At 36.1% G+C, this 14070-nt stretch overlaps 1 protein-coding gene across 4 annotated transcripts in view; it reads right to left on the bottom strand.

Annotated features, from left to right (window-relative positions):
* PRKN (parkin RBR E3 ubiquitin protein ligase) overlaps positions 1–14070 on the bottom strand; it is a 1990036-nt gene that overhangs the window by 1310253 nt on the left and 665713 nt on the right. The gene's annotated exons all lie outside the window — the stretch shown is intronic.

Consider the following 14070-nt stretch of genomic DNA (forward strand, 5'->3'; position numbering starts at 1 on the left):
AAAGGCGCACGAGCAGCCTGTGACAACTACAGAGGCATCTCACTACTCTCCACTGCCTGAAAGATCCTCGCCCATGTTATACTCAACAGACTCCTGTCATTTGTTTCAGAGCAGAACCTGCCTGAATCACAATGTGGCTTCTGACCAGATCGCAGCACCATCGACATGGTCTTCATGGTGAGGCAAATGCAGGAAAAATGCCTTGAGCAGAACCTGAGTCTCTATATTGTCTTCATAGACCTGACAAAGGCGTTCGACACAGTGAACAGGGACACATTGTGGGTGATCCTCAGCAAGCTCAGCTGCCCAGCAAAATTCGTCAAACTTATTCTAGCTCTTTCATGTCGACATGACAGGGGAAGTCCTATCTGGTGGAGAGACTTCCGATGGCTTCGACATCTCCAATGGCATGAAATAAGGCTGTGTCCTCGCTCCGGTACTATTCAACCTATTTTTCACCCAAATATTACGACATGCTGTGATGGATCTAGACCAGGGTGTCTACATCAAATACTGACTGGATGGCTCACTATTCGACCTTCGCCGCCTGACTGCAAAAACAAAGACAACAGAGAGACTCATCCTGGAAGCTCTCTTTGCAGATGACTGTGCTCTCATGGCCCACCAAGAAAATCATCTCCAAACCATTGTGGGCAGGTTCTCCACCGCAACAAAACTGTTTGGCCTGACTATCAGCCTCAGCAAAACAGAGGTGCTGTTCCAACCTGCACCAGGGAGGCCAACGAACCAGCCATGCATTACAATCAATGGCACGCAGCTTTCTAACGTCAACACTTTCAAGTACCTGGGCAGCACCATCGCCAACAACGGGTCCCTAGACCATGAGATTAATGCCAGCATCCAAAAGGCCAGCCAGGCACTCGGGCAGCTGCGCTGCAAAGTCCTCCAACACAGAGGTGTAAGCACTGCGACGAAGCTCAAAGTGTATAACGCAGGGGTCCTCAGCTCGCTCCTGTATGGTTGTGAGACACGGACACTGTACCGGAAGCACATGAAACAGCTGGAGCAATTCCACCAACGCTCCCTCCGGTCAATCATGAGGATCCGATGGCAGGACCGAATCACCAATCAGGAAGTCCTCGACAGAGCCAACTCCACCAGCATCGAAGTCCTGGTCCTCCAAACCCAGCTACGATGGTCTGGACACGTCATCCGCATGGACCCACAGCGAATACCAAGACAGGTATTCTATGGTGATCTGTCAGCTGGACTCAGGAAACAAGGCCGACCAAAGAAAAGATTCAAGGATCAGCTAAAGTCCAACTTGAAGTGGGCTGGCATTACACCAAAGCAACTAGAACTCGCTGCCTCTGACAGAAGCAGCTGGCGAAGCCACATTCACCATGCCGCCACCTTTGAAGATGAGCGACGTCGACATCTTACCACTGCGCGTGAACGCCGACACCAGGCCACAAACGCACCTCCCGTAACAACTGGCGTCCCAGGCCCCATGTGCCACAAACTCTGAGCCTCAGCCTTTGGACTCCAAAGCCACATGAGGGTACACCGTAGATGAAACTGCACAAAGACAATTGTCATTCTTGGTCACCGAGAGACTACTACCGTTGAATGCCTAAAGCCCATGTTCTCAGATTTGTGTGAGAAATTTCTTATTGAGCCTCACCTTCTTAACCCAAGTTGACTTGATGCTCATGCTGCATATAAATCTAACATTTAAGAAAATGCAGGGCATAGTGATTTTCATTTTATTCTTTTGTTTTCAGATTTTATAATCCACACATATAGACTAAACAAGAAGTTTTATGTTTGGACTTAGTTTCTCTTTCCTTTTTCTACAATGTTACATACTCGGTAGGGGAGAACTAATTCCTTGTAGCTATTAGAATGCAAAAGGCATTTCATATATATACATGCATGTGTGTATGTGTTTACAAAACATAAACAGAACAGAAAAGTGATTGATAAGAAAAAGGAGGGGAAATTATTGGTATAATCACTTTATGGCCCCTTTTAGGTGCTAGATGTTCTTTATTCATATTATTTACAGGAGTCTTTTAAATGCCTTCAATGCACTGAAGTCCCTAGTACAGGTCTGATAGAAATGAAAAGTGACCCACATATCAATAATAAAGATAACTGAAAACTCATAATATAAAAACAACATTTGTTTGAAATAGTCATTGTGTTTCTGTCTTCACTTTCAATCACAGGAAGAAGACAGAGAATATAAACCAAATTTTACAACCCTGGCTACAACACCGAGTATCACTTTAAATATATGTGGTTTGGTTATATTCAGGTGGTCATTAAAGTATTTAAAATCTAACTCATTGATGGTATTTTGTGCCAACATGAACACGAATACCAGCATCAGAGAAAGTTAGTTGGAAAAGATGTTAGAAATCACCTTTTTCCTTTTTGATTTAGTGAGTTAAAATTATTGAGTTCAGCATTTAAGCTCGATAATTTTCTAAAGTCTTTCTTAAGCTTTTTACATTCCCTCTGAATGATAAAATAAAATTTATAGACAATAATAATTGACATTTATATAGTGATTTAAAACAGTAGTTTATTTAACCTTGATGTTGATATTGTCATCCCCATTTCATAGATAAGGAAACTGAGACAGCGAAATTACAGAACTTTTTCCATGGATACATAGCTAGTTAAGTGTCAGAGATAGGAGTTGAACCAAGCTCTCCTCTCACAATTCCACAAGTACAGGGTTCTTTAATTTTATTTTTAGTTTGCACAGATATATTTTGGTTTTACATAATCTTCGTTTACAATATTTTCTCCCCAGAGAAACTTCCCTTTTAACAATAAAAGATGAGAAAAAGTAATTCAGTAGGGGGAAACTACTCTACATATTAGTAAAGTGCAATATTCCATGCTATATCCTATCCTCTAGTACCCTACCTCTAGAAAGGGAGAGTAACTCCCTAATTTTAAAAATAACAGAAAGCAAAAATTAATAACTTGACATCAGATAGCTATCCTGGTAGATCTAGACCTTGAATTCAAGTTTACTTAATTCAGATTCAATGTTCTTTTCACAGTAAGAAAAACAAATCTTATGTGGATAAGACTGACAGTTTGTGGGGGAAGGGGCAACTGGGAGTATCAGTTGGGTCTTGTGACTAGCACTTCCTTCCTGCCTGGAGTGGCAGTTGGGTCTTGTGACTAGCACTTCCTTCCTGTCATGTGGGGACTTGCTGCCTGCTGTTGGAGGAGGGAGGAGTTTGTTCAGCCCAGTCTGGTGTGGTGTGCCACCTCTTTCTTGGTTCAGCCTGAAGATGCAAGCCCAATCTCTTCTGAAGGTTAGAACTGTGCTTTTTTGCTTTCTGTCTACTGCTAAGATTTTAAAAAGACAAAACTAGACTGATATAGAGTAGACAGGAGTGAGAAAACCCTCCTCCAGCCTCTGGGGCCTGACCTCAGGTCTGAAGCTGAGAAAAACTCCAATCCCAACTGGTTATTAAACTTTATATTATTTAAATTCGCAGTCAGATAAGTGGACTATCTTTTCTGGTCATAGAGAGAGCTGAACTTCAGTTCAGTCATTCCAGGACAAACAGAATTTATTGGACCCCTGCTGCTTCCTCTCAGCAGGGGGCATCTCCCTCCCTTGCATCACCAAGCAATATTCCCTCTCTCCCCTTAACTCCTCCATATTCCTCCAAACTCCCATTATCCCCAATTTTCCAATCCTATTTCCTTTCCCAATAAATATTACACTTATAAAATTTAGAAGTGATGATTGTATGTCACACACAGAAAAATTTATTATAGACACAATATCTAAACTCGTCAGTTATCCATATCAAAAGGGAACAAGACCGTGAAGTATAAATGGGCTCACATCACTAGATGTGGAAAACATAGTGGTAGAAATTCCCAGGAATATTTAGGTTGTACAACTAGAGGCTTTTTCTAATTTTCTGTCCCTATGATCTAAACTGAGTTAACAATGAATTGAAATTTTTCACTATTGAAAGCAAAAGCCTTAGCTTGCCATTTTGAGGTAAACGCAAAAAAACAGACAAAAACAAAAATACCCTAAAAACTTAAAAAAAAATTGGAAGGAAAGGGAAAAGTCTTATCTGTAAGATCATATAGTTTTTGGTTAGCTAGCTGGCTGATAATTTAAAACTATATACTGTCAATATTGCATTAACTTATAGGAACATTAATTTAATTTTAGAGGTCACAAAGTGAGAAATCTTCATTTTACAAATGAGGAAACTAAGTTCAGATAGGTTAGTGACTTGCCTGGATGCTGAAGTGCTATTCAAACTTAGGTCTTTGTGACTTAAAATTCTAATACTGTTCATTCTATCACATGGCTTCCAAGTCCATAAAATGTAATGTTGTTTACATTCTACTACAGACTGTGCTGCTATTTTCAGGAAATTTACCAGAATAAGGAGAAAAAGAAACAAAACTCAAAAGCTTCCCATATTATTGCCATCTTCTTATTCTTACCCAGAGAAGCATATAGGGTGTGAGAGGAGGGGAGGTAGTACAGAGAAACCCTGCCAGATACTTTGCCAAATTCGAACAATCTCACTCCCCAAACACCTGTGCCTCCCCATCCCTGGACCCCGAGGTGGAGACTTTGCAGTGATACCCAATGACCATGTAGAGATGTCAGGCTTGATACTCCTTAGTGTGGGGACATGTGAAGAACCATAATTGTGGGTGAATTAAAATATAAACATAGAAGAAATAGGGAGGTTGGGGAAGCTGATGGAAAATCAATGGTCATTGGTGATTTTTATCTCTATAACTGGGATTCTAGCTACTGGAATATACTCACTTAGAGTTTTCCCTGCCATATTTTTTATGATGTTAATACTTTAGGAAGTATGGTATTAATACTAGTGTATAGTTAGAAATTCTTGAACCCCTAAAACTACATTACCCAAAATTCAGTTCTGTATTACCTAGAATCCTTTTCCCTTTTCCTGCATCCTGTTGTTTACATGATTGGCTGTGACTCCTCCCTCTAGCTCTTCTTCATCATAGTCTTTAGGCAGATTTTACTCTAGCTTTTTATTTCAAGTTATTATTAATAAAACTTAGTTATCGATTATTAATTTTAAAACCCACACTAGACAACCTGTCTAATAGAAATACTGCAAGATATGTTCTTCTATAAGGACACAGTAATTTTAAAAAAAGACTTAAATGTGATAGAATTAGGGAAATTATTAATCATCGATATTAAGTTTATGAGTTCAATTTACCATAAAACTCAATGTTTTCATCTGACAATTTCCTAAAATTATATTAACCCTCTTATATTCTACCTAAATCATGAAAAAAAAACTTTTTAAGGATCACACTAGCATATTTCTCTCTAGATCTGTGTGTCTGCATGTATGTATTTTACATGTATATATGTATATATACACTAATACTTTAGATACCATAATTCATTAGACCCTTACAACAAAGCTAATACTAGTCCCATTTTCTACATGAGGAAACCGAGAATCTGAGAGTTCTGTGACATCTTTTTTTTCACTACACAGCTATCAAGTGTCCAAGGTGAGATTTGAACCCAACCCCCATCTTCCTTCTAATGTACTATTCAACCTACAACTTCAGAAACACATGAATATAATCATTGCTAAATATTTGCTGCTTCTACTCAATAAAGTTTGTGGTACATATTTAAAAATAATTTTACTTAATTTTCTCATCAAGAAATGTTCATTAAGTACCTACTATTTATATAGACATTTGGGGATTGTCATGAATATGGGGCAGGGCCTGAAAGAATACACAATCTGTCTTGTCTTTCTGTGCTAAGTATAGAGATTAATGCTTTAGTTTTTATAATTGTCTGCTTTTTAAAAAATTACTTTGGCTTCTCAACAGTTTTTGAATGCTCCTGCATCAGTGCTATTTAATCTGGTGCCACACTCTTGATTAAAAGTAGCAGGATGATTTATATGTTTTTTTTTAATTAAACTTTTTAGCAGAGCACATAGAAATAAATATGGTATCCATACATTAACAAAGCCTAGACCTTTTATCAGTAGAGATGCTTCTGCGGCCATTTTACAAAGAACTGACCTGACTGGAAAAATGACTACTTAGTTTGATACTGATTTCTGGGTTAAGAATCAGTGCCCAGGAAGATCAACACACTGCAATTTTGATGTGCCCATACAGCAAAAAAAGAGAAAAACTGAGGAACAGAGTTGATTTTTAAAATAAATTTATTTATTTATTTGAGAGTTGATTCTTAATAGATGAAATGGAAGGAGGAATAGAAGGAGGGAGAGATTAAGGGAGAAAGGGAGATAAAAAGGGATGTGGGAGGAGGAACAGAGGGAGGGAAGTAGGGAAGAAGGAAGGAAGGGACAGAGGGAGGGACATAAAGAGGGAGGGAGAGAGGAAGTGGATGAGGTAAGAAACCAAGAGATGAAATAATTCTGGAATGTTACTCATTCCAATAAGTACTATGAGAATTCTTTATTTATCATACATGAAGAGATGTTTCATTTATATTCATTTTTAAAAGACCTTGGTAGAACTATAACAATTCATGATTTGGGGTAGGGGAGTAGAAAAGTTTTAGGGAATCTTAACAGAAGTTTTAAAAAATAAGACACTCAATTTGAGCAGAGTCCAATCAAATACCAGATTGATACCATACCAGATGATACCAGATATCATTTTATGATGGAGCAGACTTCTTGAGTTACCTGTCAGCATCAGGATTTTAATTGTATAATTACATTAAAGGGCTTTATATTAAAATGCATGTAATCGTTTCTTGCTATTATCACAATTCCCCTCTAATCCAATTTTCTCTATAAAACAATCTCTCCTTTTTACATCAGGTAGGGATTTCTGAAGAGATTTAGGTTTTAAAAATGAGAACTTCACAATTATTTTAAGTGTTCTTTAAGAAACATTATGTGAGTAAAGTGTACCAATCTAAAAGGAAATAACCTAAAAATGCAAAAGCTAAGAGTAAACAGGAAATTCATAAAGAACTTCATTCAAAAAGCAGTAAGCACACATAATGAATTGCTAGATAATTGAATCAGCAGTGTAATGAGTGTAAGTGAAAATGAAATCATTTTGAGGAGAGAGAGAACAGTGATAAAAGAGTGAGATGGAGTTAAGGTACAGTATGTTGGGACAAATGGCACTCCTGCTGTTTTCTTCAATCCCTAGGCATGGAAAAAGTTATATTATACTCCAATAAAATGGTTTTTTAACTAGTATTCTATATTCAGGTATAGTGACATCAACTGATTTTTCATCTTAAAAGATGTTAAAATGATCAGAAAACCATATAAAAGGCTATCATATTGTCAATCCCAACACCTATATATTTGCTTTACAAAAAAAAAGGGGGGGTCTTTACTATGGAAATGACTTAGTGTGGAAGATTTGATAAATTAGATAGTACATTGAATAGGGTACAAGATGTATAGTCAAGAAGATCTGAGTTCTAATCCTATTTCAGACAATTACTGGGCAAGTTATCTAACCTTTCAGTCTCAATTTCCTCATCTATTAAATGGAGATGATAATCACATCTTGTAGCATTTCAGAATCAATGTGAGAATCAAATGAGAGCACATGTCAAGTATTTTACAAACCTTAAAACTATATAAATATTAGCAATCAGCTACTAGGCAGCTTTGCTTGGATTCTGGAAATTTCAAATTTAAGCTCAATCTCTGACACATACCACCTCTGTTACCCTAGGTGAGTCATTCATTATCTCAGTGTTCCAAGGAGCACTCAAAGATTTTAAGTTTCACCATGGGTACAAGTGACATTGGTAAGAGTTTCTTCATTAGGAGCTCCCTATATCAATAAAATCATTATTATGATCTTCCCAAAAAGGTGTAAAAACATCAGATACATAACTATATGCTTTTCTTGGTACCCTAAATGGTGTTTGGATGTGAATATACACTTATATGCACTTTTTATGTATATATAATTTTAGTATTTTTTCAATTAACAATCTATTATGGGGAGAGAATCAGGAAGACTCATCTTCATGAGTTAATATCTGCCCTAACACACTAGCTGTGTGACTCTGGACAAGTCACTTAACTGTATGCCTCAGTTTCCTCATCTGTAAAATGATTTGGAGAAGGAAATGGCAATCTACTCCAGTATCTTTGCCAAGAAAATCCCCAAATGGGGCAAGGAAGAATCAGGCACAACTGAAACAACTGTTCAATAAATAGTCAGTCAAGGCAAATACACTTATTGGCCATTAGAAACATGTTTCATTCTGTCTTTCTAGTTCACTAAGTCTCTTTACATGCTTCATCTTTTGTTTTCCATTGATCAGTGTATTTCAAAGCTATTTTTCTTTACAATTTTGCTGTTATATCAATTGTTCTATGTTCACTTCACTCTGCTTACGTTCATATATTCCTAGTTTTCTGTGAAATGTCTACTGTATCATTTTTATGGAATAATATTTCATAGCATTTGTATGCTGTAATTTATTTGCCATTCCCTAATATGGGGATTATCCCTTAAAATTCCACTCTTTTGCTACTGGGAAAAGAACTTGTATGAACATTTTTATATATGTACATATTCCTTTTTCTTTGGGGAATATGTCTAAAAGTAGCATCATTAAAATCAAAATCAAATACACAATTATTGGGTTTGGGAGTAAAGTTTTAAATATTTTCCATGATGGCTGGCTCAATTCATAGCTCCACCAACAGTGTATTATTAGTGTATCTACTTCTTGCAGCTCCACCATGTAAAAATAAATTTGTGAGCTATAAAAATAAAATATTTTGATAGAAAATCTGTTCCAATATAGGTTCAAAACTTTTAAAAACTGTTTAACTCACCTATAAGTTTCAAACTGTTTGGAGACTTTTGATAGAGGCTCAAATATGAACGTCCCTGCAGGGCCAGGCTCAAGGATGCTAAAGAGACTCTTATTATAAACATAAAATGTTTATTGAAATATATAAGGATAAATAAAAGATTTCTAATTCTAAGGGATTCTAAATCCACCCAAATAAACTACCAGGTTCCACAAGTTCCTGTGTTTCACAGACTACACTACTCCTCCCTGATCTGACTAACCCAAATTTATACTATCTAAATAAAAAAATACCACTATTATTCTTATAAATCTTAACTTTGTCTTCAAATTATAAAATAGCAAAGGCTAGCTGGTTGAGTCTCAACAAGAATCAAGTCTATTAAGACTCAGAGTCCAAACCAAAGACCAGATTTTTCTTTTGTCTTCTCAGAGTTAAACAATCTATAAAACTGCAATAAATAGTCACTAGTGTTTCCCAAGTTGGGAAAGGAAAACACTGAGCTCCTTCAGATCTTTCCCTCAGACAGAGAGAGAGTTTCTGAGAGTATGTCTCTGCCAACTGCCAGAGAGCCACTCTCAACTGCCAGAGAGTAATTGATATAGAAAACTGGTTATATAACTGTCAGCAGTTGAAATTAACATGTTCTCTCAGCTCTGCTTCAAACTCCAGTTCTTTTCTCAAGCCAGTCACTTTACTTCTGATTCCCTAAATTTATTTTCTACTAACATCCTTATAACCACCATGTGTCATTTTCTTTACTTTTCTTTTTTTTTTCTTTTGGTCATCTTTGTCAACCTAAAAGGTTCAGGGTAGAAATGTCAACTTTTAAAAAATGTTGTGTTTTTGTGGTAGCTAGTTAGTTACCTCTTAACTTTTTTTTTTCCAAAAAAAAGTGTGCTCTTATTTTTTTGAAGATACAAAGAAGAGGTTTTATTCTAAATAACTTAAATTTTAAAATTCCCAGTATCTGCATAATCGATATGAGTATACATAGCATGTCATAACATACTCTAGTAGAATATCTCTAATCAGCCTATCTCGATGACTCTTTTATCCTTAGTATAGACAGCTCCCCATGGAATTAATGCTAGTTTCACATATATATCAAAAAGAGACTTCCTGTCATGTTCTATTGAGCTCTAAGACTACAAAATGAAAACTGAAATCAAATTATTGTAGGGCATTTGGGACTGTTAAAAGAGGCAAAATGTTGATAATTAAGCTAATCATCCTTTCATTTTTGAAGTTGTCTTTTTTTAATCAGCATCCTGTTCTTACTTATCTATAGACTATGCATTAAAAAATATGGCTTCATGGATTAGGAAAGTGACAGTTCCATTGTCCTTGTGATGAATATTATGTACCCTTTATTATTATCATTTGAACTGAACTTAATATGGTTACAAATTGGTCAACTCAAAACCTTAGAGTAGTTATCTGTAAAATAAAAACTTGCAAAGGCCCAAGAGGGAATCATCATTTTCTGACTCTCTCCTTTGCCAAATGTCCTAATAAAATTCTTTTTAAAAATTTTTCAGATTTGGGGGTTTGTTTTCAAGACTAACATCTCAGATGCCATCTAGAGTATTGTGTTCTTTTTAGACATAACTGTTCAAGAAGGACAGTGGTTAGCTCAAGAGTATCTCTAGTACGGAAAACAAAATCAGAAAGGGCTTTGAGTCCATGCCATAAAAAGAAATGGCGGGAAACAAAACTGCCCATTTAGCTTAAAGGAGAAAAGTGTCAGGTGGGACAAAATATCTTGGAGAGTCCTTCCAGGGGTTCCAGAGGACAAAACTTCTTACTAAATAGAGCTGTTCAAAAGTAGAATGGATTGTCTTGAGAGGTGATGGGTTTCCCCTTTTTGGAGGTCTTCAAACAGATGCTCAAAGACCACATGCATTCCAGAGAGGCAACTCTCTCTCTTCATCCTCAAAACACCAGGGAATGGCAATTGGCTTCAATTAACATGAAATAGCCTTATAAACAATAAGGCAATTAGACATATTCATGAGAGATAATTGTGTCATGTCAAGATAAGCATTCCCCCAAGTGCTGCTGGCTCCATTAGAAAGAACATTTCTCTTCTCAGTGAATTTTGCAGACTAGTAAGATGTGGGGAAATGGCACCATTCTCATCAGAGTTAAAAGCACATGATATGAATGAGGTCCCCTATATGGCAGTGACTGCAATAAATTACCAAGTGTGTGTTCTGTTTTCTGAAATGGGCTCAATTCATCATTTTATTGAAAAGGTTCCATTATGCTAATGTTTTATAAAATCACTTTCTGCTGTTGCTGGAAGGTCGAGAGGCGATATAAATTTTTACATTTAGTACCAAGAAGTTGTACAGAGCTTAGAGTTACCAAGGGTTAATAAGCCCAAGAGAATACCCCCAAGTACATTCAAGGACTTATCAATGGCAACTTCCTATCTTTAGAGATGGAGATGAGCAGAACAAGTCATGTAACCATTTCCCAAGATTTACATGTTTAAAAATGAGCATTTGGCTGATTTTTAAATGATAAAAAAATCTGTCTTTGTGGAAGACCATGATGACATGATATTTACTAGTTTGAAGTAACAATAGCAAAGCTAGATATCAAACAAACATCTCACATAACTACAGAAGCCAAGGAAGTAATAGCTATCCTCAGCAAATTGCTTTCCAAACACCTAACACACTATTGGAACAGTTTGTAAGATAAATACACATTTTTTTTGTGAGCAAATACTACTATATTTATAAAGAAGATTCTAGCTTGTCCTTGGATCTTTCTTACAAAAAAATCCAAGAAAAAAGAGTAATGAGTTAATTATGCAGTTCAAATTAGAAATAATCCCCTATAGAAATTAGGTGTACCTTCATTTCCAAAGTTATTGATTTGCTGAAATCAGCAAGGACAGCAAAATATTATAATTCATGAAGGTGTTGTACCATTATCAATCCATCAATAATATGTACTTACAGGCAACATTGGTAGAAGAGAAGCATAAAAACATGTTAATAACTAGATGGTTCCCTTCAGACAAATGATAGTAAATCAAACTAAAACTAGAAAACCATTTTCTTTACAGAAAAGACAGGGAAACAATAAGACTTTTGTTTTCTCACTATTGCAGGGTGAAAACAGCATGACCAAAAATAACTACCTTTCTATCCTTGATACTCTGTGTTATTTGGTTCATTTACTGAGTGGCTACAGAGAGATCATATCTGACAGTACATGATGAGTATATTTTGAATTAAGGTGCTTGTTTTAAATGGATCACTGGTCACATTTTAATACTAGTCTCTAGAAGGCAATGAGCAAAGGACAATGTTTTATTTTAAGGCTCTATCTAAGGCCTTTTCAAAAGGTAGAGATGCAACTGCATAACACATGATTACCTGACCTGGAACTAACCTTAGAGAAGAAAAAAATTATGAACATGAAAGTTACTAAAAACTAATGTACTCTCAGATTATTCTAGCTTGCTCTACTGCCTTACTAGCTACCTTGCCCACATAAGGATGACACTTCCTTGACATCTAGTCAGTGAATTAAGTGAGTCTTTGCTCAGGAGTGTCCTACCCTGAAAATATTCAGTCACGACTGCCCTCAAATCCTGATCAGTATTCAGTCTCTTCCACCATTAACTCAGCTGCCTTACTATTATGACTTACCTTTCCCTATTAGAATGTCCGCCTCTAAAAAGTATAAACTATCTCATTTTCTTTGTATTTCTAGCACTTGCTACAATACCTGGCATATAGGAAGCATTTAACCAATGTTATAGTTATCTGACTTTTTACCTACATACTTACTTACCTATCTATCTATCTATCTATCTATCTATCTATCTATCTATCTATCTATCTATCTAAAAAGCAGTTCAGAAATTTCTGATTTATCCAGGAAAATAGGATATTACACAACTATCTTGATCCATTCAAGCCATTTTCTCTCTCAAGATCAGAAATGATCAGTCTCTTATCGAGCCTATAGAATCAGTCTAGTGAGGGAGTGAAGGTCATGAAAAACAAATAATTCCATATTATGGAAAGGCCGTCATTCAGGTGTTCAAAAGAACAAGAGAAGTATCTCAAAGCCAGAACTCCCAGTTTCAGCACATGGGCAACTATTGCCCTGGCCACACATAGAACTAATTGGGACAGTTAGCTAGAAATGTTCCATTAAATTTATTTGGCTATTCACAATGAGAAAATAATACAAGACCTAATTAAGACAAATGTAGTGGAATCAAGGGAAGAAGTAGTTACTCTAATGGCTTACATGATAAAATCTCAGAGTTGGAAGAAATCTTGAACATCAACTAGTCCAACCTGTGGAATTTAGGGTCCTTTTTCTTATCTTTAAAGCAGTGTGGTATAAGAAATGAGCCACTGGACTTGGACATAAGACCATCAGAGGTCAAAACTTATCTTATACACATACCAATTGTGTGGCCCTAGAGCAAGTTACTTTAACATCTCTGTGCTTCCATTTTTTTTTATAAATGGTAGAAATTGGAGTCAGTGGTCTTTAGAGTACCCCTTAGTTCAAGATCCTATGATCTATACTACCCTAAGGGATCTCCATGAGAAAAAAAAATCATAGGATTGTTTCTTGCTATAGCAATAAGGAAGAATCATTTTAAAGGTAGGAAGAATTAGAAACTGTAGGAAAAGGACAAGTCAAAGTAAGATGGAATTCCCTTAAACAATAAAGGGACAAAAAAGACAAAGGCATAAAGGTAAAAAGAAAAAGGTCCTTATCTTCACACCTGTCTAGAACAAGAGATTCTTTTTTTTCCCACTTCTTTTAATGTGTGAATCTCACATTTCCTTCACATCTTTCCAGTCTGATAAAGAAATATTAGTTAAATACCTGCACTTTTTCTAAACAAAGCCCTGATGGTTCTGTGACTCTCCCAATATCAGAAAGAAGAGGGTCAATGATTATAGTTTCCTATATATATAACCTAGTTTCCAAATCTTTTCCTATATATATAACCTAGTTTCCAAATCTTTTCTAACAATTATGAGCTACGAAACTTGATTTATTGGTTATTTTTTACTCTCTATACTTAAAGTGGTGAAGAAAAAGGTAATAATTCAGATTAAAATTAAAATGTTGTTATTAGTATCATTAGTTGTGTTTATTTTCTGGTGTCCACATATACACTAAGGGGCTAGCTAAGGGGAAAAGACCTAAGATTTCAATGAAATGGGAACTCTCAATGGGAGTTCATTGATGCAACTTG

The sequence above is a fragment of the Monodelphis domestica genome, chromosome 2 (genome assembly GCF_027887165.1).
Source record: "Monodelphis domestica isolate mMonDom1 chromosome 2, mMonDom1.pri, whole genome shotgun sequence".
NCBI classification, from domain to species: domain Eukaryota; kingdom Metazoa; phylum Chordata; class Mammalia; order Didelphimorphia; family Didelphidae; genus Monodelphis; species Monodelphis domestica.